General features: G+C 41.9%; 1 protein-coding gene across 9 annotated transcripts in view; it reads right to left on the bottom strand.

Moving 5' to 3' along the window:
- mcm8 (minichromosome maintenance 8 homologous recombination repair factor) overlaps positions 1-27,326 on the bottom strand; it is a 409,889-nt gene that overhangs the window by 48,699 nt on the left and 333,864 nt on the right. The window lies entirely within an intron of this gene.

Consider the following 27,326-nt stretch of genomic DNA (forward strand, 5'->3'; position numbering starts at 1 on the left):
AGAGGCGGGGTACAACCTGGACTAGTCGCCAGCCAATCACAGGGCACATATAGACAAACAACCATTCACACTCACATTCATACCTATGGACAATTTGGAGTCACCAATTAATTAACCTAGCATGTTTTTGGAATGTGGGAGGAAACTGGAGTACCCGGAGAAAACCCACACATGCACGGGGAGAACATGCAAACTCCACACAGAGATGGCCGAGGGTGGAATTGAACCCTGGTCTCCTAGCTGTGAGGTTAGGCTAACCACTCAAACGCCGCTGGTTAAAACGTGACAATAGTTCCCATTTAGAGAAAAGTTGTCTTGCGATAACAGAACAGCCAAAAGCCAATCAGACTGTCAACTATGGCATCACTACAATATAAACCTTGCCATCCAACATACCTTGGTGCTCCCTTGGTTGTTCTTGTGACCCCCATAGCATGTTTCATCTTATCTCATGAGCTGAGTCGAGAGTGACACCTCTACATGGTGGAATTGCCTCCTGATTTTTTTTTTATCGTGGGTTAGGCCGCCCTCCAATTCCTGACTGTGTATGTACGTACATTGACTCAGATGGCGCCCATAGTGGCGCACAGGGCACATATAGACAAACAACCATTCACACTCACATTCATACCTATGGGCAATTTGGAGTCGCCAATTAATTAACCTAGCATGTTTTTGGAATGTGGGAGGAAACCGGAGTACCCGGAGAAAACCCACGCATGCACGGGGAGAACATGCAAACTCCACACAGAGATGGCCGAGGGTGGAATTGAACCCTGGTCTCCTAGCTGTGAGGTCTGCACGCTGCACGCGTACACAATCTAATAAAATCCAATACATTATTGGACTTGCAATTTCTGTACTGCGTCATACTCGCTGTTTCTAATACGGTGACCCTCTCATGAAGCTAAATACGTCAACTAAACACCGCTAGCATCTTTGTAATGGCAGAAATATTCCTACTTTTCCTGTAGTGCATGTGTATCTAATGTACCTAATTGGCCTGCTGAATGCAGTGCAAAACTACCATCCCACCTCCTTTGTTGCTTCCCACCTCTAGTAGTCTCCTGTAAATGGCTGCATTTAAATGTGCGTCACACACATCAAGAACAACACACTCTCCTCTGCTCGCACGCACAACACCAAATGGGCACAGCATGCCCACTGCGACGAGCTTGCCATTAACGGTGCTTTCTTCTTGCCAGGAAGCTTGTGGAAGGCTTTCATTTGCTGCTAGAAAATACACAGAAAAGACAAAAAAATCACAAATAAAAAAATGAAATAAAGTAAGTCCATTTGATGTTCACAGTGAATTATGTTTGACAAAGCCAGGGGTGTCCAAAGTGCGGACTGTGGGCCATTTTTGACACACAGCTCGTTTTCGATTTCGATTAATTCAATGTTAATGAGCTATGTAGATACTATGATACTATGTAGACACTGATTTGCTACAAAGCTAAAATGTGGATTTGCTACAAATTAATGGGAGACAGAGCCTTCTCCATCGCTGCTCCCGCCCTCTGGAACCCCATTCACTCCGTGCTTGCCCCGACCTTCCCACCTTCAAAAAACAACTCAATACCCACCTGTTTAAAGCCGTTTTTAATGTCTAATGTCTTTTTATACCTGACTGCTGCACCCCGCCCCGCCCCACTTTTAGCCTTATTTTAGCTCTGAATGAATGTTTGGATATTGTATTTTAATGCATCGTTTACTCTGTTTTTTACCCAACTATAATTGTATTTCTTTTATTTTTCTACTGTAAAGCGTCTTTGAGTACTCTAAAAAGGGCTATACAAATAAAATGTATTATTATTATTCATTCATTCATTCATTTTCTACCGCTTTTCCTCACGAGGGTTGTGGGGGTGGGGGGCTGGAGCCTATCCCAGCTGTCTTCGGGCGAGAGGCAGGGTACACCCTGGACTGGTCACCAGCCAATCACAAGGCATATGATTATGATTATGATTATTATTATGATTATTATTATTCATTCATTCATTCATTCATTCATTTTCTACCGCTTTTCCTCACGAGGGTCGCGGGGGTGCTGGAGTCTATCCCAGCTGTCTTCGGGCGAGAGGCGGGGTACACCCTGGACTGGTCGCCAGCCAATCACAAGCCATATTATTATGATTAGGATTATGATGATGATTATTATTATTATTCATTAATTCATTCTCTACCGCTTTTCCTCACGAGGGTCGCGGGGGTGCTGGAGTCTATCCCAGTTGTTTTCGGGCGAGAGGCGGGGTACACCCTGGACTGGTCGCCAGCCAATCACAAGGCATAGTATTATTATTATTATTATTATCCATCCATCCATTTTCCTCTGCTTATCCGGGTCTGGGTCGCGGGGGCATTATTATTATTATTATTATTTTATTTTTTATTATTATTATGGCCTACTGTGTATTATTGCTTTTGGCATCTTAAAGTATAAAAGTAAAGTATAAAATAAAGTAGCCCACCCTAACCTTTGATAGTTCTGTTTGCATCCCCCAAATAAAAAAAAAAGCAGATCAATCACAGCTCGGCGGTCTGTATCACCGTTGATGCGAGATTAGATTTTGTTGGAGGTGCACGTCAAGCTCTGTCGAAGGGTTTGGAGGGGGAGGAGCGAAGCGCTGAGCTTCAAGTGATATGTGGGTCATTTTTAAACCTTTTAAACCTTTTTAAATCCACGTTTGTCTATATGTGTCCTGTGATTGGCTGGCGACCAGTCCAGGTTGTATGCCCCGTGACCCTTGTGAGGATAAGCGGTATAGAAAATGGATGGATGGACATAATTGTATAATAAATGCATTGTTTCCTATGCGTCCAGACTGCAAGGCATTCTCCATAGAGATGTTTCCAATATCGTGGCTTAACTACATGAGAGCATTATTTTGACACAGCTCTTGTAGTGGATGTCATTATTCCTAATGCACAGGTCGGTGAAAGGCATACAAATTCTAAAAGTAATCATCATTTTCCCTCTACTGTGAAAGCAAAGCTGCCACTATAGGTACCGTGAGCGAATGTTTCTCTGCATCACAGCGTCACTTTTAAGTCTCTCAGCGGGGACGTCTTCCGTACTGGCGTTTGAACACAAAACACCCAAAGTTTCCATTTCCTGTCGTTCACTTCCAAAGCTTGCAGCCCCTTTGCGTGAACTGTCAATATGCAAACACAGAGAATGGCGTCTTGGCGGTAACGTGAGGCAGATTTTTCCATGTAAACAATATGTGCAGTTATTAATATGCGGAGGGGAAAAAAAAAAGTGAGGATGAAGTTGGAGCTTACTTTTGGTCTGCTGAGCTGGCTGCAGTCAGAGTGAAGTTTATTGCTCCCACATTGACTGTAAACACTACATTACATTTGAATAATCTCGTCTTTTCTCGCTCTCTTGTTTGGAAAACAACATTGTCACGGAGGAGACGACTGAATAACACGCATGGCGATGACCTTTGAACCCTGTGATAATGCTATCAACAAGCTCTGTCGTAGAACAAATTGTTACGTTCCATTTTTCCATACTAGCATATTTACAGATTACGTTATTTATTGAATTTTTTTCCGCAACCAGCAGAACAGGAACAGGAAACATTCATTCATTCATTTTCTACCGCTTTTCCTCACGAGGGTCATGGGGGATGCTGGAGCCTATCCCAGCTGTCTTCGGGCAAGAGGCAAGGTACACTCTGGACTGGTCGACAGTCAATCACAGAGCACATATAGACAAACAACCATTCACACTCACATTCATACCTATGGAGAATTTGGAGTCGCCAATTAACCTAGCGTGTTTTTGGAATGTGGGAGGAAACCGGAGTACCCGGAGAAAACCCACGCAAACTCCACACAGAGATGGCCGAGGGTGGAATCGAACTCGGGTTTCCTAGCTGTGAGGCCTGCGCGCTTAACTCATGCAAGAGTCATTCATTCATTCATTCATTTTCTACTGCTTTTCCTCACAAGGGTCGCGGGGGTGCTGGAGCCTATCCCAGCTGTCTTCGAGTGAGAGGCGGGGTACACCCTGGACTGGTCGCCAGCCAATCACAGGGCACATATAGACAAACAACCATTCACACTCACATTCATACCTATGGACAATTTGGAGTCGTGCTTTGGAATGTGGGAGGAAACCGGAGTGGAACAGGAAACAAAATGGTTAATTAAAAGTTTGCAGCCTGGCTGAGAGCATCTGATTTTTTTTGAAACTCTTCGATATGGGAACTCAGCCAGAAGTGGACCATCGATGCTGAGTCGGAGACATGGTGCCAGATGGTACCCCTGCAGCCTGTTACACCTTGGAACGCAGGGGTCATAACGTCACAGTCTAAAACACAGAGACTCCTTTTGTTACCTGACCCTCCTCCTCAGAAACTTTTCTCGTCTTTTGAAAGTAATTTAAAATACTCATCTGAAATTGCAACCAGGAGTGAATCATTAAAGACAACTAACTAGGGTTGTCATCTCTCTGAAAAATAAATAAGGTACATAAAACTGAATTTAATTGGATGCATGTTTTACAGTAATACAAACTCTAACTCTTTGTAGTTCAAAATAACACAGTCAGCTCAATAAAATCATAATTTCAATGTCTTTGCTATAGAAATGGGCTGCACGGTGGTCTAGTGGTTAGCGCACAGGCCTCACAGCTAGGAGACCCGAGTTCAATTCCACCTTCGGCCATCTCGGTGTGGAGTTTGCATGTTCTCCCCGTGCATGCGTGGGTTTTCTCCGGGTACTTTCCTCCCACATTCCAAAAACATGCTAGGTTAATTGGCGACTCCAAATTGTCCATAGGTATGAATGTGAGTGTGAATGGTTGTTTGTCTATATGTGCCCTGTGATTGGCTGACTGCCGACCAGTCAAGGGTGTACCCCGCCTCTGGCCCGAAGACAGCTGGGATAGGCTCCTGCACCCCCCACGACCCTTGTGAGGATAAGCGGTAGAAAATGAATGAATGAATGTTATAGAAATCTAAGGCTGTCAAATAATTAAAATGAAAATTTAAATCAAATTAACCACAGTTTTCAAATTAATTAATCATGATTAATCACTGTTTGCAAACTATGTGTTTAATATGCCACTTTTTTTTTTACTGTATTTCATGAACAGAAAGATAAATCCACACCTCTAAAAATATATTTGCCATTTTAATAGTCGCAAAACATTTGGATCACTACCTAATCATTCATGTTATTATGAGCCATGAGGGGGTGCGTTCACAGACACCATGTAATTTTTTTATTGAATTAAACTTTTCTTGGATTTCCGAGCATACTTAAATGCAGCAAATTCTGATTCCGCAGTTATGTAAGAATATCCACTTACTGATTTTTATTGTATTTTTGTTTATTTAGACCACACATACAGGTCTTTTGGTGATTTTCGGAGTGTTCGTGAATGCACCTCGCAGTCGCCGAGTGGCAATGAGAAAGTGTCATCCCGATGACGAGCGGACCATTGAAAATTTGAACGTAATTCACGTTATAAATGAGTTACCGCATTAAACTGCTATTTTCAAAATCCCTATAACACAGCCGTATACCTAACCTCTATCACTGTTAAAGCTACTTTGACAAACATAAAGTTGAGGTGAGCTATTTATTTTATATGACTGGCAACTTAAAAAATGTACTTTCAATTGTAATTTTAGGCCACTCCTACTGACGGCCTCAACGCCGCCATAGCCCCACATTCAGGCATAATGTCATTAAACTGTCATCCATCATCAGAAGACATGCGGACAGCTCCGCAAACGAAAGGTCGCTGGCTCGAGCGCAATTAACACCCGTGTTTGTGTCTAAAAAGGGCAGGAACGAGCCGACGCCAGCGCATTTGGCTGCAGTGTACTAGATCATGTATGTCAGAGAATGGTCACATGACCAACATAACCATGCTTACTTCATGATAAAGTAGAATAAACTTCTATGTTAGACCTGAAACAAACATTTAATCAGTAATTTACACTGTCTGTCTGTGATGTGGTGTGCGTGCACACACACACACACACACACACACACACACACACACACACATTAGAGGTCCACTCACAAATGACAAAAACACAAATAAATCATGCTGACAAGGCTTTTCACTGCAGAGGTGATGGATACAGCCTGAGGGAAGCGACACACACACACACACACACACACACACACACAGACATGTCTCTATCCCCTGGTCAATCCCTCTCTCCTTGTCTTAAGAGATAAAGTACAGTGAAGGACAGACTCGGTATGCGTTGTCTTATTATCACGTCCTACATGTCTTCTATTTGGTAGTTTGTCATCTGTCCATCTTTAAGTGTCCTCTGGTGCGTCAACTATGGTTTTAGCAACAGATGTGTCCCTCCTCAAAGTCAACCAAATGTTTGTTGGAACGGGACGCAAGTCTTAAAGGTGACCAGAAGGAAAAGTACATTGTTGACATTGTTGTACTTGATGTGAAGTAACATGACAATTGTCCTCCTTGTTGACTGTTTTTCCGCTTCATCCTTCTGGCTGTTGTCATCTTTATTGTTGTCATCTGTATATGGCCTTCCGGGAATCGCTTTTAGTCATTGATTTGTTTGTCTGTCCATACATCTACAATAGCCTATATGATAAAGTATCAATAGAATACACAATACTGTCCAGGCATCTGGTATTATCTGTCAGTCTATCCGTCATCCAGCGTTTGTTCATCCAATCCGTTGTTTAGACATCCATGTATTGGTCCATGTATCTATTCAGTCATACATTTCTCTTCATCCGTGCATCTGCCAGTCATTCATCTTTCTGTCCATCTATCCATCTGGTCACATGTGTCCATCCTTCCATGCATCTCTTTGTGTGTCTGTCTAATCACCATAGCCATTCATCCAAACAACAATCTGTCCACCAGTCTGTCTGTCTGCCTATTGATACTTCCAATTGTCTATTAGTTCATCCATACTGGTCTGTCCATCCATTTATCCATCCCTGAACCTGACTACCCACTTTTTCTTCATCCATCAAAGCATCTGTGATGAAGATGAGACGATGAAGGTGCACACGCTGCATGCTGGCACGTTGGCACGTAACCAAACACAAACTTCTCCCCGCGTCCGGACAACTTATTCCCCATTCCCCATGTGTGAGTTGTATGTGAGTTGTGCGCACTCGATGTCCACACACCGCACACAAATCCATACTATGCATACGCAAGACTCACCTCATTGAACCGCGAGACCGGCAGCCTGTTGCCGACGCACACCGGAAAGGACTACTTCCGGGTCGGTCCCCCTAAGAAGCAAAATTGGCGCGCAAGTAGTGGTCAGGTGACATTGGACTGAACCAAGTCGCAAACAGAGTACTGCGCCCCTATTGTTGAGTGGGTACGCCCAAGGGAGGGGCGAGACTATTTAACACAGGGGTCTCAAACATGCGGCCCGCGGGCCAACTGTGGCCCGCAGGACACTAGTTTGAGGCCCCCGCCTTGATATGAAAGTTTAATGTTCGTGCGGCCCGCGCAAGTTTGATATGGATGCTGTATGGTATCATGTACCCAGAAAAAATTATTATGTTTGATTAATGTTCATGTTAAAGGTTAAATAACTGTTAATAGTTACCCTCCCTATCCGTGTGGAAGTGGTACGTTTTTGACTATTTAAGTTTAAAGGAAATAACTTGAAGGCTACCGTTTAGGTCGCTTGCTCTCTAGTTTGCGAGTTAGCATGTGTCTCAAGACCCTGCAGTTGCGCAATATGTTGTAAATAAAAAAAGTGACTACAGTCGTGTTTTGTCATGTCTACAGGGCTCTCATAATGCTTTGTTAATTTTAATTTGAAAAAAATAATTTGTCTACCCACCAACTATATGTGATTTCCTAAGTTTTTATTATTTGCCGTTTTATTATTATTATATTTATTTATTACTGATTGATTGATTTTCTTTATTCTTGATTTGTTTATTTATTTTTCATCTTATTTTGTGTAGAAAAATAAAAAGTAAGATATTTGAGAACAGTGGAATGTTTTATCAGAGCTTTTCTTGTAGAAAATCGGAACCAAAGCGAAGTTTTTTAAAATTTTTTGTTTTTAATAAATGCGTTTTTTTTTTGTTTTTTTTTAAACCTGATGCGTATGAGAGTACATATGAGAGTAGTTGCTGTTGCATTGATGAGAGAGTAGAAGTGGTACAAGGTTACATTGTTGGTAACATGTGCCTGCATTTTTGAATTATTTTCTTCTAAATTTGTGTATTTTTTTTGTTCGTTTTTGTGTTCTTTCTGTAACAATTTATTTTCTCCCTTGAATGAACCCACGACAGCATCTATCTATGCATCTGTCTGTGCTTCAGTCCATCCACCAATACGTACACTGTAAACATATACATATATTTATCTGTCCAGGCATCCATCTATGGACCGCCAGTCTATACTTTTGTCCATTCATGCATTCATCACTCCATTTGTCTGTCTCTCCAACCATCAGTCTGTCCATCCGGCCATACCATGTGTCCATCCATGCAGAGAGTACCAGCTGTATTTACAGCGTGACCTTGCCATGGAGCACATCTGTCAGCTTCACGCTGACCTCTCTCTGGCACACACATCCATGTTCTTCACTCAGAGTGGAGGAAAAAACACACACTGAACAAGTACTGACCCAGCAAAGCATCATGCACAGTAAATGACCTTACACACACACACAGCCATGACTTGTCTCTCCTAGGAATACCGACATGTTCCTGTTTGTCTTTCGCAATGCTGAGCTCCCTTCAAGCGAACATGAATTAGATAGTGTGAGGGAAGGAAGATGGACACATTCAAGGTGTTAATTGATTAAAAGCTTCAGGGTTGTATTTGATTCGATTTGTCTTTGCCTCCAATTGAGGATTATATGGACAGCTTTGCTCAAACGTGTGTTGTTGGTAGAAGATATTTTCTATTGCAGACGAAAACTGAACTAAATTAAATGTTTAACAAGCAGCACTCAGGTTTTCCCCAGACATGATTATGTGGTCCCTAAGGTGTGAACAAGTTTTCAGGGTGTGAAGGGACATTACTTTAGATTCAGAATGGTTCAATTATTGCATCCATAAACAGTTTAATATGGAAACAAACAAACGATACAATGTGGAACCTTGTGTTACACCACAGGTGAGATTGAATAAAGCCATAAGAGGAAAACAATACTTCTCTATAAGAGAGGAGGAATATGATCTCAGGGAAGAACTACATTTGAAACACTTATATACGAGGACTACGTTAAAAAGCCATAGCATTTCAGTATGTGGAATCAAACTATGGAATGGATTGAGTAAGACCCTCAAACAATGCACAACGATGAGCCAATTCAAGAAACAATACAAGCAGTTGATGTTTGCTAAATACAAGGATGAAGAGTCTTGAACCAGTCATGATGTGCTATACATATCACTATATTGACACTTACTATGGTACCCATTATGTCATCGTATGGTCATATCACCTCGTACTTTGGCATATGTGACAAAAAAAAATACAATTAAAAAAAAAAAAAGCGTAAACCATATTAGGAAAGCAGGAAGTGAACAAATGTAACAGTTACTGATTGTAAAAGTACCAGATGGAGGGGTAGGATTTAATAAGCTTTGCTTCTTCCTACTCCTTTTGGACATGTGGAACTATGAACTGATCATGTGATGCATTCAATTGTAATCTGATGCATGTTCAAATGAAATAAAACCATTACCATTACCAATAAATAGGCACATACTGGATGGAGGCCTGCACTGCAGACGAGTGGTTAGTGCGCAGACCACACAGCTCGGAGACCCGAGTTCAATTCCTGAGTTTGCATGTTCTCAACTGTGCATGCATGGGTTTTCTCCGGGTACTCCGGTTTCCTCCCACATTCCAAAAATATGCTAGGTTAATTGGCGACTCCAAATTGTCCATGGGTATGACAGCTGGGATAGGCGGTAGGATAAGCAGTAGAAAATGAATGAATGAATACTGGATGGATAGCAAAAACATTCTGTATCTGACACGTGTCTGTATAAATTCAAACTAAATAGTATGTAAAAGTCATAGACTTGCATTTTGATTTTCCTCAAACACCATTTTTGTGCTTGTGGTGTGTTTTAAAGCCAACATTTACCTGAATTCCATTGTTCAAATTGGGCTCTAAATGTGTCAAATAATGAAGCAACCTTTTACGAAACCTTGCGACAGAACGGCAGCCCGACTTCAATCACCAGTCGTCTAACCTGCGGCGATGCCTTTCAACTTCCTCCGAGGTGAATTGTTACGTGATCCGCCCTGCAGCGATCCGGCTGCTCCTAATTGGGTCTAGGCGAGACAAGTAGGGAAGAACCGCATCGTTTTGGAGAGTGACAGTCGTGGATGTGTTGAATTTAACTATTTTATTTGCTATGTGATGAAAAGTCATTACCGTTTTAATTCATAGGCTAACATCAGAGGCATCACTAGGTTAAGAACCGGGGGGTGGCTTGAACATGAATGGATCTTTGAGGCATAATTCCCAGGGCGGAATTTGTTCTCACATATGACGGCCAAACTCTCCAAATCATAGTTTATGCTTGTGAGTCCACCACAGGTATTTTAGAAGATACAGTACATCCACGCTTTTCACGGGTGTTGCGTTCTCTAACTGACATGCCCATAAAAATATCCATTGTCACAGGTCTTAAAACTCAAGGTAGCGTCTGGGTGATGCTAGGCTGCATCATGTATCCATGCCCAGCATACCTTGCGGAACTTAAAGTGTACAAAGTTGCTAAAGTTACATGTTCAGGGTTATTATTCTCCATAGTAGTAGTTCCCTTATGGGTGTTTACGATTGCTTTCCCAATTCAGGAGCCTTTTCCTTGAGCTTAAGTGGTTCTGAACATCTCTTATGGGATTCCAGATTGCCACTTTTTATAATATAGATATAAAATGTCCAGGGTGCGTGGGGCACATGCACCCTAAACATTAGCCACGTTTACATGAGGAGTTTTTCTCTTTCCGAAAAAAAAAAAAATGGTATGCATGGAAAGGAATATTCCAATCGTGTGTCTACATGTGCCGCTATAATCAACCAGAATAGCCAATGGAGCATGCACAGTAAAGCGTAAACACCAACATCACGTGATACCGACTTCCTCGAGTTTTTCTTTCACTTATTGGAATAACTCCGTATTGCCAGTTTTTCGTTCGTCCAGTCTTGAAATTTAGTTTGAATCAAAAACAAACTTTCACCACGAAGAAGAATGCACCCTGACAACTTTCCGATTGAGCGGGTACAAGATACCTCAATCGGATTGGGGAAAGGAATATTCCACCCCTGTGAATCCGATTATATATTCATTCGGATTGGCACTTTTCTTTCGGAAGGAGGTGTATACCGTTTGAGCAAATAACCCGAATGGAACTGGAATATTTGGGTCCATGTAAACGTGGCTATTGATATCACAAAAGTGTGAGACCCCTGTGTTAAATGGTGTGTTTAATTGTAGAAGGTTTTTATTGTGACACTAACAAGACATGAACAGCTTCAACATTCCTTTTTCACAACAATGTTTTCGTGATACAGTGTTAAATTTAACAAATTAATCTCATTTCAAGCTTCTCATCAACACCCCCCCCCCCCCCCCCCCCAAAAAAAAATGAACTCTCCTCAATTAGCTGTGTAATCGCCAATTTGTGCTTGAGATACGTCCACTTTGATAACAATATGATGGTAAACCGGTCGAGGTACTTGCATCATATTGAAGACACATTCATCATTTCACGGTAGAATCATTCCGAACAGGAGAAGGCTCTCTCTTCCCTGAGGAGGTCTGCAAAAGTTCACACGTCGATTACAGAGTTTGGCATGCAGGAAAATGTTGCCATGGTGATGCTAAGTTTACTTAGCTTGTCATCAAGAATATATTCAAATTTTATGTGTGTGTGTAACCCTGTTGTGTCCAAAGTGTGTTGAGTGCCTATTTTTGTTAGTTAAAAAAATAATTATTAATGTGATATATTACGCATTATACACATTTTGCTTGGTTTTAGCAGCTGTTATTTCCTTTGTAAGGTGCCCGTGCGGGAAAAAGTTAGGACACCCTTGCATCAAACCATTAAAATTACAAAAAAACTGCTCCATTCATTCATTTTCTACCACTTATCATCACAAGGGTTGTGAGGGGTGCTGGAGCCTATCCCAGCTGTCTTGGGGCGAGAGGCGGGGTACACCCCTGGACTGGTTGGCAGCCAGCCAATCACAGGGCACATATAGACAAACAACCATTCACACTCACATTCATACCTATGGACAATTTGGAGTCGCTAATTAACCTAGCATGTTTTTGGAATGTGGGAGGAAACCGGAGTACCCGGAGAAAACCCACGCATGCACGGGGAGAACATGCAAACTCCACACAGAGATGGCCGAGGGCGGGATTGAACTCAGTTCTCCTAGCTGTGAAGTCTGCACGCTAACCACTCGACCACCGTGCAGCCCACGTAAGACAGATCTTATACAATTTAATCTTCATTTAAAACATTATAATTTTTCCAAAGTGCAGGGTTCTTCTCAAGGCAGGAAAAGGACAAAAGGTCCAGAGTGAAGTTGTCACACAGTTTGACTTTAGTACCGAGAAGAGCGTTGTGACCTTGTTAAAGTGAGCATAACAACGACTCTCTTAGCGACAGCCTCCCCACGAGGTCGGCTTTATATAAACTCCTCAGGGGTCTGAGAGCTCCTGACGCAGAAACATCAGAAATATCCTGGTCGGATCCGATTTTACACTTAACTAAACTGTAGTGAAATGAATCATTAGCACTGAACTCATTTCTGTAGCTCATTTGGGACCTGCCTTCATGTTTGTGGCGTTTATTCCATCACGTTGAAATATGATTTTTTTTTACTCAACTCTCCTGGTTGTGACAATAGGTGTTAGAGACGCTCTCCCGCTGTGAGATGATGCCACTCCATCATGCTGCGCTACAGCTCGACCCGGTGAACCTAATCACTGAGTGACACTTTGATTAATTCAAAAAGCACACCAGTCCATATGGCTGCTTTGCTCTCCTGTTGCACCTAAAAAGCTTCTTGTTTTTTTAGGTCTTCTCTTCTTGTTGCTGTGCAAAAATTCGGCAAATCATGCGAAGAAAGGCTCTTTGATTGTCTGGAGTGACGACTGAGAGAGGACACACTTTGAGGAACAATAAAACTAACAAAAGGATCGGTAGGCTCTATTCAGTCATCAATGGAGGCAAAGAAGCAGTAGAAACCTCAACAACTCAAATAATCATGAACTCCTTTGTGGGTCAAGATGAAAAGAGATTTGTTATCAATTTGAGATCATTTGAAATGAATACAATAATAAATGATGAGCAAATTCAAGAAACAATACAAGCAGTTGATGTTTGCTAAATACAAGGATGAAGAGTCTTGAACCAGTCATGATGTGCTATATATATCACTATATTGACACTTACTATGATGCAGATTATTACCGATTGTATGGTCATATCACCTCGTACTTCGGTACGTGACAAAAATAAAAAAAAATAAACAAAACTATATTAGGAAAGCAGGAAGTGAACAAATGTACTGCTTTTCCTCACAAGGGTCGGGGGGTGCTGGAGCCTATCCCAGCTGTCTTTGGGCGAGAGGCGGGGTACACCCTGGACTGGTGGCCAGCCAATCACAGGGCACATATAGACAAACAACCATTCACACTCACATTCATAGCTATGGACAATTTGGAGTTCACTCCGCACAGAGTTGGCCGGGGGTGGAATTGAACCCTGGTCTCTTAGCTGTGAGGTCTGATATGCTATACATATCACTATTGACAGTTACTATGGTACCCATCATGTCATTGTATGGTCATATCACCAATAAATAAATAAACATATAAATACAAAAAATGTTTTAACTAGATTAGGAAAGCAGGAAGTGAACAAATGTAACAGTTACTGATTGTAAAAGTACCAGATGGAGGGGTAGGATTTAATAAGCTTTGCTTCTTCCTACTCCTTTTGGACATGTGGAACTGTGAACTGATTATGTGATGCATTCAATTGTAATCTGATGCATGTTCAAATGAAATAAAACCATTACCATTACCATAAATAATAGTGTTATTGTACCTGTAGATTCAGTCTAATAAGTAACTGTTGCACAACAGCTACATATGATGATGATGGGATGGAAAAATACTAGAAGAGGCAGACACACAAAAGATGGATTGTTCTCACTTTCTAGAGGGGCTTGGCGACTACTATCTTCATGAATCTTCATACAATTTGTAAACCTAAATTACACAATAATTGACTACTTCTCCCACAACAAAGAACCATAAAGCGAGGTTAATCAAAATAAATAACAGTTTCAGTGGTAAATCAGGATTAAAAGACACTTTTTAACAAGACAATCAAGCTACAACTTTGTAGAGAAACTTGAAACAGGTGGATCAACAGGTGGGTGGCGTGCATTCTGAGGTCGGCATGTTTGCGTCGCACACAGCTGACAGCTTCACAGGAGATGGAGGGAGAGGCCGCAACCTCTGGAAGTTCCTCCAGCTGAGCATCACACCGACCTTGGTCGCTTTTTTGGAGTGTAATTAATTAAACTGCATGACTTCTGACTTTGGGCCCGGCCTCAATCCCCTGCATTGACTCTGTGTGTGTGTGTGTGTGTGTGCTTGGATTCTGTATGCATGTGTGAAAGTTACTGATGGGGGGAAAAAAAAGTATACTTATGCGAGAGTTGCATCAGACTGAGTGATGTATGAGGATGTCGGATTGCAGCAGGACATCTCAGACACACACACACACACACACACACACACACACACACACACACGCAGCGTGGTCAGCAGCAGGAGGTTAAAGTCTTAATGGCAAGACATTCCTCTGGTGAAACGGCGTTCCATATGTTACACTCAGTCGCCATCTTTCAGCGTGCTGGATGAGCTCTTTGGGCTGGTAGTAAGTTTGTGCATGACAGATGTCGTCTCATGCCTCCTGGAGAAGATGGGAAGCCCAGCCAAGTTGACAGCAGGAACAATAAAAGAGGAAAGCTTATATAATTCATGGGACTCATCTTCTCTTCATCCATACTGGATAACAGCCCAGGATGAAGACCAGAAGAAAAAGGAATAATAAACTAACAGGTAAGATGATTGTGGCAAAAAAAAAAATACTAATTTAATGCATATTTTATCAAGGAAGCCTCCTCTAAAATGTTCTCTCCTGGTGAATGACGCATTAAAACATCTGCCACGTGTCTCTCAGGCACATAAGCAGCCGTGCTTGAATAAGCCAGGACATCTTTATGTGTCATCATGAGTGACATCATCGCTATTGTCATCTTTCTGCATTCACTACTCAACTCCTTCATGATGCAAGTGGGAGCAAACCGCAGCCAGCTCAAACATTATGCATCACTAAGAACTACACGCTACTATGCAATATGTGTTCATCATCACTTCATTAGTTAGTGCAGTAACACGCTAAAACATCACGTCTTGCCAACATATTGTTTGATTGATAAATAATGACCATTCCAGTCCCGTAGGGGGTGTTAATGCCACATACAGTGATGTTTCGTCCACTTTTTGCTGCACCTGGTGGATCAATACCCAATCTGGCCTCAATACATGCAGACCATATCACCCAAAAGCAAAGAAAATCCTCAATTTGCACCTTTATCCAGATTTGCACCAAAAAAAGGCCACTTCTTCAGCACTGTTGGTCCTTTTGCAACATGTTTCAAACCTCACACCTGTCGATGTGCATATGAAGCCTTTGCGATAAGTCTCAACTTCCATTTCAATATCTAATCTTAAACTTAATTCAACACCATGTGACCCGCACAGTGACATTAAGGCAACAAAGCAAGAGGGGAAAAAAAAAACGAGAAGGTGTTTTGTGTGTGTATGTTCAGATCAGCGCTGCAATGTATTTTTAGCGCCAGTAGGCGGTCATCAATAACGCCAGACGTTTTTAAATCAGCCTTCACCCATCTATCAGGCTCCTGTGCTGCCCGGGGCTCGAACCCGCGGTCCGCTCATTCGTCTTGCCACGTTTCTGAGCTCTGACAGCCTGCCAAGCCCTGCTTAAAAAACACACATGGACACACACACACACACACACACACACACAAAAGCATTTAGAGAGCATGAGGTGGTTGCACTTAAACGTCCTCGAGTCTTTTTTTAGTCTCCACTGATGGAGCCGTTTTTGTGACTTTTTTCCCCCCTCTAACAGTGTGATGTCGGTGCAAAATGGCGCCACCCCGTGTGAGTCCTAGAACACAAGCTTCGACAGTCGTTTTTGTTACAATCCGGCTTCAAAACTTAACATAAGATAATTCGTAGTTGGAGGTCATTCATGGAAATAGAGAAACAAAAGACAATACAATGAGTTCCTTATTGAACATATTCCTTTTTGTTTTTCATGTTGTGCTGACATACAATTGTTTGAAAATCAAAATGTTCATATAACAAAATAAAAAAACAATATTTTTTGAAAAAGAAATCATATTCTTATTTGACAATTTGGATTAAATGCAATCGTCTTCATTTGCATCATTTGAAATGCTACTAATAATTGCTAGCAAAAGCTCTGGAGAATTTGACATAGGACATACGTATGTGTACTGAGAAGGTTAAAAGAATGTACGTTTTTTTCTAAATATAAATGAAAAAATGACTGTGTGAGTTTTAATATGCTGAAAATGAATGCATTAACTCACTGTATGTGTGCTTGAAAGAGACCAAGGTCACTCTGAGTGGCTTTCATTGTCTCGCAGTGCCACACACACACACACACACACACACACACACACACACACACTTAAATGGAATTGTTGTAAAGCAGCGTGATACAAAAGTGTCCAAACTTTTCCTGGAGAGGGTTGCTTACAGAAATGAAGGATGCAGGGATACATTGTGTATATTAACGATGCTAAATGTGGATCAATACAAGATACACAGTCTGAAAAAATGTCCACATTTTAGTGTTATAGACGACTATGCAAATTAGTATAATATCTAATATATATCATTTAATGAATTAATGATATTTTTACAACAAGCCGAGGGCCAGTAAGAATGATCTTCTGGCCGAAAAATGGTTCACGAGCCGCACTCTGAGCCCCCCCAACATAATCTATTCTTTGAAGCAGAACAAGTCAATCATTTGTCATAAAGATGCACACATGAAATGAGTGTGTGTGTGACTTTATTAACATATTGTCAGTATAAAGTGGGTCAAAGTGTTGAGGCTGAGAAAGCCAATTATCCCCCCCACCCTCCTCCACAGTCCCATCTTTAATTATCAACTTTTTATAACTCTGATTTTAATAATGCAGCCGTCTGTGTCTCTCCATCTGTCTTTCCATCATAAAAAGACTTAATTTTGACATCCCAATTGTGACGGTTGCTGCTGCTCTGCACCTTGATGGTTTCAACCTTCCCACAAAACTGACCAGAATGATGAGGAAATAATTCAATACAACACATTAGGACTTTAGTCCTCACTGACAGAATGGAATCTCGCTCAAGTAACAATTATTGGACATTACTGGAAATACAGACAAGTATTTGACCCTGTACCAACTAGCAAGCACACTGAACCTTATAGACTGGTGAACCCACTCCCTTTAGAAAAGCACTTCTAATCTCAACTCAATATGTGCAGAAACGACACTTGTCACAGAAAAAGGCTTCCATTCAAACCTCACCACCAACATGGGCAAGACCAAAGATCTGGAAATCTCTCCATCAACATGGGTAACACCAAAGATCTGGAAATCTCTCCATCAACATGGGCAAGACCAACGATCTGGAAACTGCTCCACCAACATGGACAAGACCAAATATCTGGAAACTGCTCCACCAACATGGGCAAGACCAAAGATCCAGAAACCGCTCCACCAACATGGGCAAATATCTGGAAACCGCTCCACAAACATGGGCAAGACAAAAGATCTGGAAACTGCTCCACCAATATGGGCGAGGCCAAAGATCTGGAAACCGCTCCACCAACATGGGCAAGACCAAAGATCTGGAAACCGCTCCACCAACATGGGCAAAGATCTGGAAACCGCTCCACCAACATGGGCAAGACCAAAGATCTCGAAACCGCTCCATCAACATGGGCAAGACCAAAGATCTGGAAACCGCTCCATCAACATGGGCAAGACCAAATATCTGGAAACCGCTCCACCAACATGGGCAAGACCAAAGATCTGGAAACCGCTCCAACAACATGGGCAAGACCAAAGATCTGGAAACCGCTCCATCAACATGGGCAAGACCAAAGATCTGGAAAGCTCACCACCAACATGGGCAAGACCAAAGATCTGTCAAAGGACCCCAAGGACAAGATTGTTTATACATTCACTTCAACCATCCATCTATCCACACTCACCCCTCCAGCATCCACCCATCCATCATTCCTTCCATCCGTCCATCCACCCACATCCACCCTCCAGCATACACCCATTCATTAATCCATTCATCCATCCATCAAACACCCCTCCCCACCCACACCACCAGCATCCACACCCATCTCTCCATCCACTCACCCTTCAATCCATCCATCCATCCATCCATCCATCTGAAAGCACATTAATTTGATGCAGCATCATGAAAGAGACACTGTAAAAAGTGTTGGAAGTGTCTCTCTCTGCGCTCAGAAGCCATTTGGAGCTCGTTCCGTCTCTATTTGGCAGCGAGCAAATGAAAGTGAGAAAGACAAACGATGACGGATGAAGAGGAGCGTGCAAAAAGATGAAGGCGGCGGCAGCAGCAGCAGATGCATTTGTAACACGCTCCTTTTTATCCTCCTTTAATATGTGAATGCATCAAGTGTTCTCATCTACTAAGTCACTCATTGTGTTTATCTAATATGTGGGCAAAAGTATTGGGACATGTATTCATGACAACTACAGGAAGTGTTATTTGTGTCCAAAGAAACAAAGAAAAACCTTATGTTCCTTTTTTTTTTTTATCACATCACTGTATATATTCTGACATCCTGACTGAAAAGACATCAACAAAGTGCTTGGTAAAGGCCAACGGTCCAAATCTCCATCTGCCCCCCCCCCCCCCCCCCCCCTTTTTTTTTTATCTCCCTCCACCTACTTACTCTTCCGGGCTCCTTGCTGTGAGGGGAGCAGGTGATTGTAGGGACATTGACTCCTTCAACCCCGACACAACCTCATATTACCTCGTTATTCGTTCCCCACAAAGCATGCTGCATTATTCATGGCACGATGAACACACACACACACACACACACACACACACACACACACACACACACACACACACACACACAAGTACTATACCCTAGGATAGGATATGTGAAAGATAACAGAAAGTTGCCAGGCCAGGGTGTACCCTGCCTCTTGCCCAAAGACAACTCCAGCAAACCCAGTGAGAACAAACGGTGTATAAAATAGATAGATGGACGTTCAATATCAAGTGGATGGAGATTTCTATCGGAGAGAATGCATAATGTAAGAAAATACAGTTTTAATACATAAACATGGGGATATTTTATATAGATGTCTGAACAAATACACTGCAGACTTGCACGTTTTAAGATCCCAAACACCTTTTTTGTGTTATTCCATCCTGCTAATTGTAAGTTCTAACAGCATTTGATTGCATTCTTCCTGTTGCTATTTGCGGCTATCGTCGCTGTGGCTTGCTGCACTCATAAATATTGCATTGCTCTGTCATACATAATGTGGAATCATAAAGTTGTGTTTGTTTGTCTTTATTCATGAAATAATGATGAGTTTGCGTATTCACGTATTCCCAATGGGATAAAAAGTTACTGAGAGACAACTTTGATATTGGCAATATTTTTTTTTTTGCATTTGCATGATTAGTTTGATGACTTGATAATCTGCTCACTGAATCCAATGAATGGATATGTTATTACATTTAAATGTCAAGTACGTGTCTGCTGTTTGAGAGACATATATATTTTTCATTTTTTCCTCGTCACAACAGCTAAAAATCAACTTTGCTTGCAAAGCAGCAATTAATTAATTTTAAGTAATTTTCTTTGGTTTTTTTCTTGTTTCCCGTCCTATTTAACATCTGCCACCTGCTCAGTGTAAGCCCTGGGGCGGGGGGGTTTGTGGTGTGTGACATGCATACATCATGCATGTTCTTAAACTGCATGCTGCAGTCAGCAAAGTTATGCAAGGCAAAGCTAAACCTGAAATGACCCTTAATCCGCTGAGTCAGCTTCTGGTAGGTTCGTGGTGGCAAGCGGTCAATGCAAAGATGCAAAAGAAGAACTTTGAATGTGCTTCTTCTTTACATGAAACACAGGGGTGGGCTAACTACAGCCACATCAGGCCTGCCAAGCATCTTAATCCGGACACTTCCAAATTCCTTTTTAGCGTAGCCGGCAACATGACTTGCAGTGCTACTGTGGCATGGTTGAGTTGCCAAAATGGTCAGATGCAATCTGTAGTTTGAACAATAAAGCCATCCAAACAACACAACCTGTCAAATGTAAACGTGCAATACCCATGCCCCCAAAAAACTCATATATTCCTACCGCAAGACATGCTGGGTAGATTGTGGTATCCAACATTTTGGCACATTTGTCGCATTTTTGCAAGATTATAAAATATGTTTTGTCAAAGAAACAATCAAGTAGGAGTTCCACATTCCAAAGACATGCTAGGTTAATTGGCGACTCCAAATTGTCCATAGGTATGAATGTGAGTGTGAATGGTTGTTTGTCTATATGTGCCCTGTGATTGGCTGGCGGCCAGTTCAGGGTGTACCCCGCCTCTCGCCCAAAGACAGCTGGGATAGGCTCCAGCACCCCCGCGACCTTCGTGAGGAAAAGTGGTAGAAAATTAATTAATTAATAGTTCATATTGTTATTGCAGCTACCCAGCATACCTTGTGGGCATTTTGAAATAACATTTACGTGTTGTGTTTTGATTTTCTTAATTGATTTATGTGATGCATTAACTTGCTGCCACATGTTGCGCAACATGTCTGTGGCCCAAATCCCCTCCAAAATGGGACCTACAAATCAAAATGGCCGACTACCTATGCATCTTATCATATATGCTCTTTGATGATTTTTGTGCTTTCTGTCACGATGGACAATTCTCATATATTGAGAGGATTTATATTAATGTTTATTAAAAAAAGTGAAATATATTAATGTGGCCTCACCCATGCGTCAGTTTTCCTATAGGGTCAGTGGAAGGAGGACAGACCTGCCTGAAATCTAATCAGCACAAAAATAATGCCATACCAACGATAATAACGCTTGTTTTTTGTTACTATTGTGGATCCTTCTAAAGTCTATCCCACTTATGTCCACAACTCGCATATGTTGACCAAATCCTACAGTCCTGGTCCTCTTCTTATTATGATGTTGACATAGGATCCTGATCAAAATTTGAAGACCAGTTTGCACTGTTGAATAGTGCAAATAGGTGGGATACAGCAGTAAATATAAACACAAGAAAATGAAAGAAAGAAAGCAAAACCCCCCAAAAATGACCAAAAAACATGCCAGCATCACAGCTGTGCATTTAACCTCTAATATTTTGTGCTTGTCGTGTGGCGAAATAATACATTCTCCTGTTCCTGACACATCTGTAGCAACAGAGCTGTCGAAAGTGAAAGTGACAACAACAATAAGCCCATAACTGCTGCGTGCGTTAAGTGACGTTAAAAGACAGGTACTAGGTGCTGCTAATGGTCTGCTTTCCAACAACACAACAACACCCTGCTGCTGATATGTCACACTCACACACATGTACAAGCACGCACACACACACATACGCACACTTCTAACTGCCGTCTCACTCCTACAAGGCGAGGAAATTGGCTTCCGGAAGGCATCTCTCATCCGCTTGCTACCTCCCTCCCTCCTCACTTAGTACATCGTCACACTCTCCTCCTGATGTACCGATTCAGGTGTACCTCATGTTCAAGTGTGTTTCTCAGCTGTTCAAGTAGCCAAACTCAACTCAAACAAGTGGGCGTCGGCGTGGGAGTCCACATGTTTCCTGTTGACGAGACAGAGTATTGACGACGAGGTGCAAGAGGAACACTTGAAACGCAAGCATTCCACCTCTTGAAAAGAGCAAAATGACGAAGAAGAAGAGAAAGATGAAGGCTGACTATGCGTTACTCATCACTTCGGCTGCCTCGTCCCGCCGTGGGATCCAATCAAAAGCTGCCGACACCAAAATAAACATGCTTGTTACTCGGGAGAAGATGTTGGTGGTGTCGATGCTGCGTGACAGCTGTCAGTCTGGAGGAGGAAGAGGAAGAGAAGGAAGGTTTCGTTGCTGTCAACGAGCACGGTGAGATGACAAGTGTCACTGTCACTTAGCATGACGCAGGCGAACGAGTGGGCAAAGACATCAAGACAAAGGTGGGACATCAGATAACTAGACCAGCATCCAAACAAAAATATGGAAGGTGGGGAACATAACAGCAACATCCATCCATCCATCCATCCATTTTCCTCCGCTTATCCCGGTCCGGGTCGCGGGGTCAGCAGTCTTAGTAGGGAAGCCCAGACTTCCCGGTCCCCGGCCACCTCCTCCAGCTCCACCGGGAGGACACCAAGGCGTTCCCAGGCCAGCTGTGAGACATAATCCCTCCAGCGCGTCCTAGGTCTGCCCCGGGGCCTTTTCTCGGCTGGGCATGCCCAGCAACAGCAACATGAATCAAGAAAATGGCTTGCACTCTTCTGAGGAGGCCTTCTTCAAGAGCTTCTGCGGAGCTTCTATTTGTGAGGTCAGAGGTCCACAGTTGGACCTAATTCATTGTTTGATGGACTTGTCCAGCATATCATGCACTGTCTTGACTCAGTAACATCAAGTACTTCTATAATAAATCAAAATAAAATAAAATAAATAAAACTAAATACATCTCAAGGTTGTATACAGGACAAAAGTCCAGTCTTCTCCTATTGGCTGAAACAGTCAGAATCCTCCTGGACCATTCCAATTAGAAGTTGAGGGCCAGCTTCAGTCCCATACTCTCACCCCTTGCAACCAGGGCTTAGGGCTGCATAGAGCCATGCTACCCTCAACCAGTTATATGCTAATTGCTATCAACAAACAGTTAAAGGTCCAAGATCTATTATGTTAATTTTTGTCGCTTTGTATTGAGTTGTGGACTCCTCTCGAGCAGCTACACACAATAACCAACACAGAAAGCTTTCTAGATCTTCCAGATTCTGCACCTATTTCTGCAGCGTTTCCATGGACTTCCTGCTTCTGATCCAAACGGTCAGTTTAATTCGCTCCAACCCCAGCCCTCCGCTAGGTATGCCCATTCTGCTCTGATTGGTCACACTCCCAAGCGCTCCCAAGGACTTCCAGATACATATGTCGCCGTTTACTGAGTGCAAGGCAATCTGCAGCCCATACAAGGAAGTGCGGATCATATTGACGTCAGTAGGACTTGGTGTTCAGATGGCGAAAAATTCTTTCATACAACATTGTAGCAACATTTATAGATCTGAAAAGTGGAAAACAGCACAATAGGTCCACTTTGAGAAGAATTGGATATAATTGAATGAATGTTGGTGGAGAATCCAAGCTGTTCGCTAAGTGGTGAGAGCAGAGGAGCTGTGACCTGAGCAGTGAGGTAGGTCATTCGCTTTTGTTGTTGTTGTTTTTTTTTTTATGGGGCCCAGAATTCCTGGCAGCGTCCGTACTCAAAAGTACACCAAATTTTACAACATTTTTTTTAACCGTGAATGTAGACTATTCCAAGGATTATTCCAAACACGGGAATGGACTACAAGACCACCATCTAGAAACTACAATAAAAAAGTGTGATTTTTTAACATTTCGTTCATTCATTCATTCATTTTGTACCGCTTATCCTCATGAGCGTCGTGGGCGTTGCTGGAGCCTATCCCAGCTGAGGGGTACACCCTGGACTGGTTGCCAGCCAATCACAGGGCACATATAGACAAACAACCATTCACACTCACATTCATACCTATGGACAATTTGGAGTCACCAATTAACCTAGCATGTTTTTGGAATGTGGGAGGAAACCGGAGTCCCCGAAGAAAACCCACGCATGCACGGGGAGAACTCTACACAGATATGGCCAACGGTGGAATTGAGCCCTGGTCTCCTAGCTGTGATGCCTGCGTGCTAACCACTTGTCCACCGTGCAGCCCAGCATTTCGTTCAATAGAATCAATTCTCCAAAACACAGCTTGACTAATTTAATGTGCACGCTAAGTATTTTCCCCAAGTTTCCCCTGCTTTTATACGACATCATTGATATACTGAGCTCCACTGTAAGTGGACATCCATACAGAAAGTAGGTCACCTCCCACCATATACAGCCACAGTGTACTATACGTGATTGTGGCAGGTGTAATCACATCCAGCACACCTCATCATCTTCCTATTATACACGCCGTGCTCTCCACTCGGCTAATGCTTCCACCTTTCAGCATGTCCATTAACAGCCAACACAATGAGAACAGGAGAGGAACCACTCAGTCGCACAGCGAGGTGAAGGCCAATGAGACAATATGTCTGCTCACCTCTTTGTCAATGCAGATAACACACAAGTGCATGCGTGTCCCACGGACGCAAGGCTCCATTGTAAAGATGTGATGACAAAGAAGGTTTTGCAACCACAGTATATCTCCAGTTCGCTTATATGTGTTAATGATCTTTAAACTGGTCATATTAGAAACAGACATAAATGTTCCATCAGCTCTGACAGCATTAAACAAGGTATCTTAGCAAAAGACAATCCAGGTAAGAGAAATTCTTATCCGTTAAATCTATAGCTCGGGTGCTCCGAACTTCTTATTGCCTTGGCTCAATGAGCTTGCATGACCTCTGCTACTTGGCTGTATATGTTTGCACAATCCTACCTCCTACCTTATCGACAGACCTTCTCCTTTCTGTGTATCGACTTCACCCTTACAGCACCGGTCAGAGGAGCTGAGGAGATCCAGTCAATAATCCCCATAAAGCACCTTGTGAGACTTCATCTGGACATTCAGGGGGGTTATGATTTCAATGTTAGTGGGGTTAGCTTAGTTTAGCAGAGCATGCTAACCACAAAACACAACACACTTCCTGTTTTCAAAATAACATCACACATATGCTCTAATTGCGAAAATAAAAATAAGGATGTTGTGGTGTCCTCACAACACGTGTCTGTATGCTGCTAGACAGCCAACGAACCAATGAAGAAAACATACATAAAAAATTAAATAAAATTCCAATACTGCTCATGTTTCAGGCTAAACACACATCAGCTAACAGTTAGCTAACACACTTACACCTACTGCAAATGCAAGCTAGCAGTAGCATGAGGCTAGCGAACTTGACAAAACTAGTACAACTTTTGAAAAAGCAGATGCATCTATGGAAGTGCTTTATACACCAATATACTTACAAAGATGATAATTTCCCAAGAAATAAGCGTTTAGAGCAACTTTCAGCGAGTTTATGAGGTTTTCTGTTTCGTTTCTGCCGTGAAGCCAGCCTGCTTTTCACCGAGAAAACGACAAAGCTTGTCTATAAGCGAGAGCACTCTCTAGTGCCCCAAAACGATACCTTCTAGAGCAGGGGTCGGCAACCTTTACTATGAAAAGAGCCATTTCACCCACTTGCCCACTAAAGAAAAATAGCCTGGAGCCGCAAAACGTTGTATGTTTAAAACAACATTGGAGGGGAAAAAAAAGACGAGTTGGAGTACTCTTGCTAGTACTGGAGATAAACTTTTGTTTTTAAATGAGCTCTAATTTATTTTTTAGAATCGTCAAATAACTCATTAATAATAATTAATAACTCAAATAACTCAAAGTATTACTCATTTCCCTTCATGTTAACCTGTCAGAGAGAACTGGATAGCATCCTGTCTGCTCATTCAGTCACCAGTCAGAACTCAGTCAGGATGCATTCATGGTCTCACACAAAGTTGGATTTTTGTAAACTCATAACAAAGACGTGCATTTTCACCACACGGGTGCTAAAAAATATTCAAGCATTGCAAAGGGAGCCGCAACAAAGAGGCTGGAGAGCCACATGCGGCTCTGGAGCCGCGGGTTGCTGACCCCTGTTCTAGAGAAAATGTCTCACTCTGTAAACTTTTTAACCTTAGCGTTTTTAACAATATTTATTAGAACTTTTAGCTATTTATTACTTTCATTTTAATTAACTTATGAAACTTATGAATTATTAATGTATTTGACCCAAAGACATGACAGATGTCATAAAGATATCTTACATTTACTCATTCACTGCAACCCCACAATAGAAAGGAGCACGTTTGGTGCAGTTTAAAAACAAAAAAAAACATATTTTTCGTTGAAATACATCCACAGCAACCAGGAAGTGAAAAAGTATCTTGCGTTTTTTGCAGAGGTGGTTACGCATTGAAGGGAAATTTTAATGCATGAACACAAATGAGTGCACAAACATATTTCAGTTGCAAATGTGAAAATTGTGTTATATTTGTAAAAAAAAAACAAAAACATTTTTGTATTGTTTATGTTCTGGCATGGTTTAATTTTTTATTCCCTTTTTTGTTGAGAACTGATATTTTGCTGAAAAGGAAAAAGGTAGAAACAAAAATTTTTTGGTATATACCATGTCTATATAGGCCAAATATACACTTTGCATGTAGTGGGGCGGGACCCCCTGGGGAGGGGAGGAGCGCAGGGAACTGTCAGGGGGGGCGTGGAGAACTGTCAGGGATGGGGGGAGAGAGGCTGTCATTTCAATGCAGACCTACCTACATGTACATATTTATAGTACTCAACATGCAATTTGACTCTTGAATATGCTTGTATGCTCTCCATTTTATTGCATTATGATTATGATTCATTTTTAAGTTCATTCTATACAGTACAGATAAATGAATAAATATCAGTTTCTCTCGTATTTCAAATCAGGGGGATGCGAAAAAATGTCCCTTTTTCTGTCCCTTAGGGGGGGAGCATGAGAGAAAATAATTGAGAAGCACTGATATAGGCCAAGAACACGCTACTGTATGTGCCTTGGAAGTTGGTCAAAATTATGAAAAATGGCTGGGATTAAATGAATTATTAATGCCATTGGAATTACATAATTTTCTTTAATTACAAGCAGGGGCATTACTGTTGAAGATTTTGTAGTAATGTGTGCAGAGGCTGACATCTCATTAAAAATATTAGCCAGGCTACATCTCTTTCTCAATTACTGCGCAATTGGTCAATTATATATTGCATTCATAAATGTAAGGATTTTTGCATTTCATGAATGGCCATCTTATTCACGAAGTATAAAAGATTCATTCATTCATTTTCAACTGCTTATCCTCACAAGGGTCGTGGGGGGGGGGGG

This window comes from Doryrhamphus excisus, chromosome 20 (assembly GCF_030265055.1).
Source record: "Doryrhamphus excisus isolate RoL2022-K1 chromosome 20, RoL_Dexc_1.0, whole genome shotgun sequence".
Lineage (NCBI taxonomy): Eukaryota > Metazoa > Chordata > Actinopteri > Syngnathiformes > Syngnathidae > Doryrhamphus > Doryrhamphus excisus.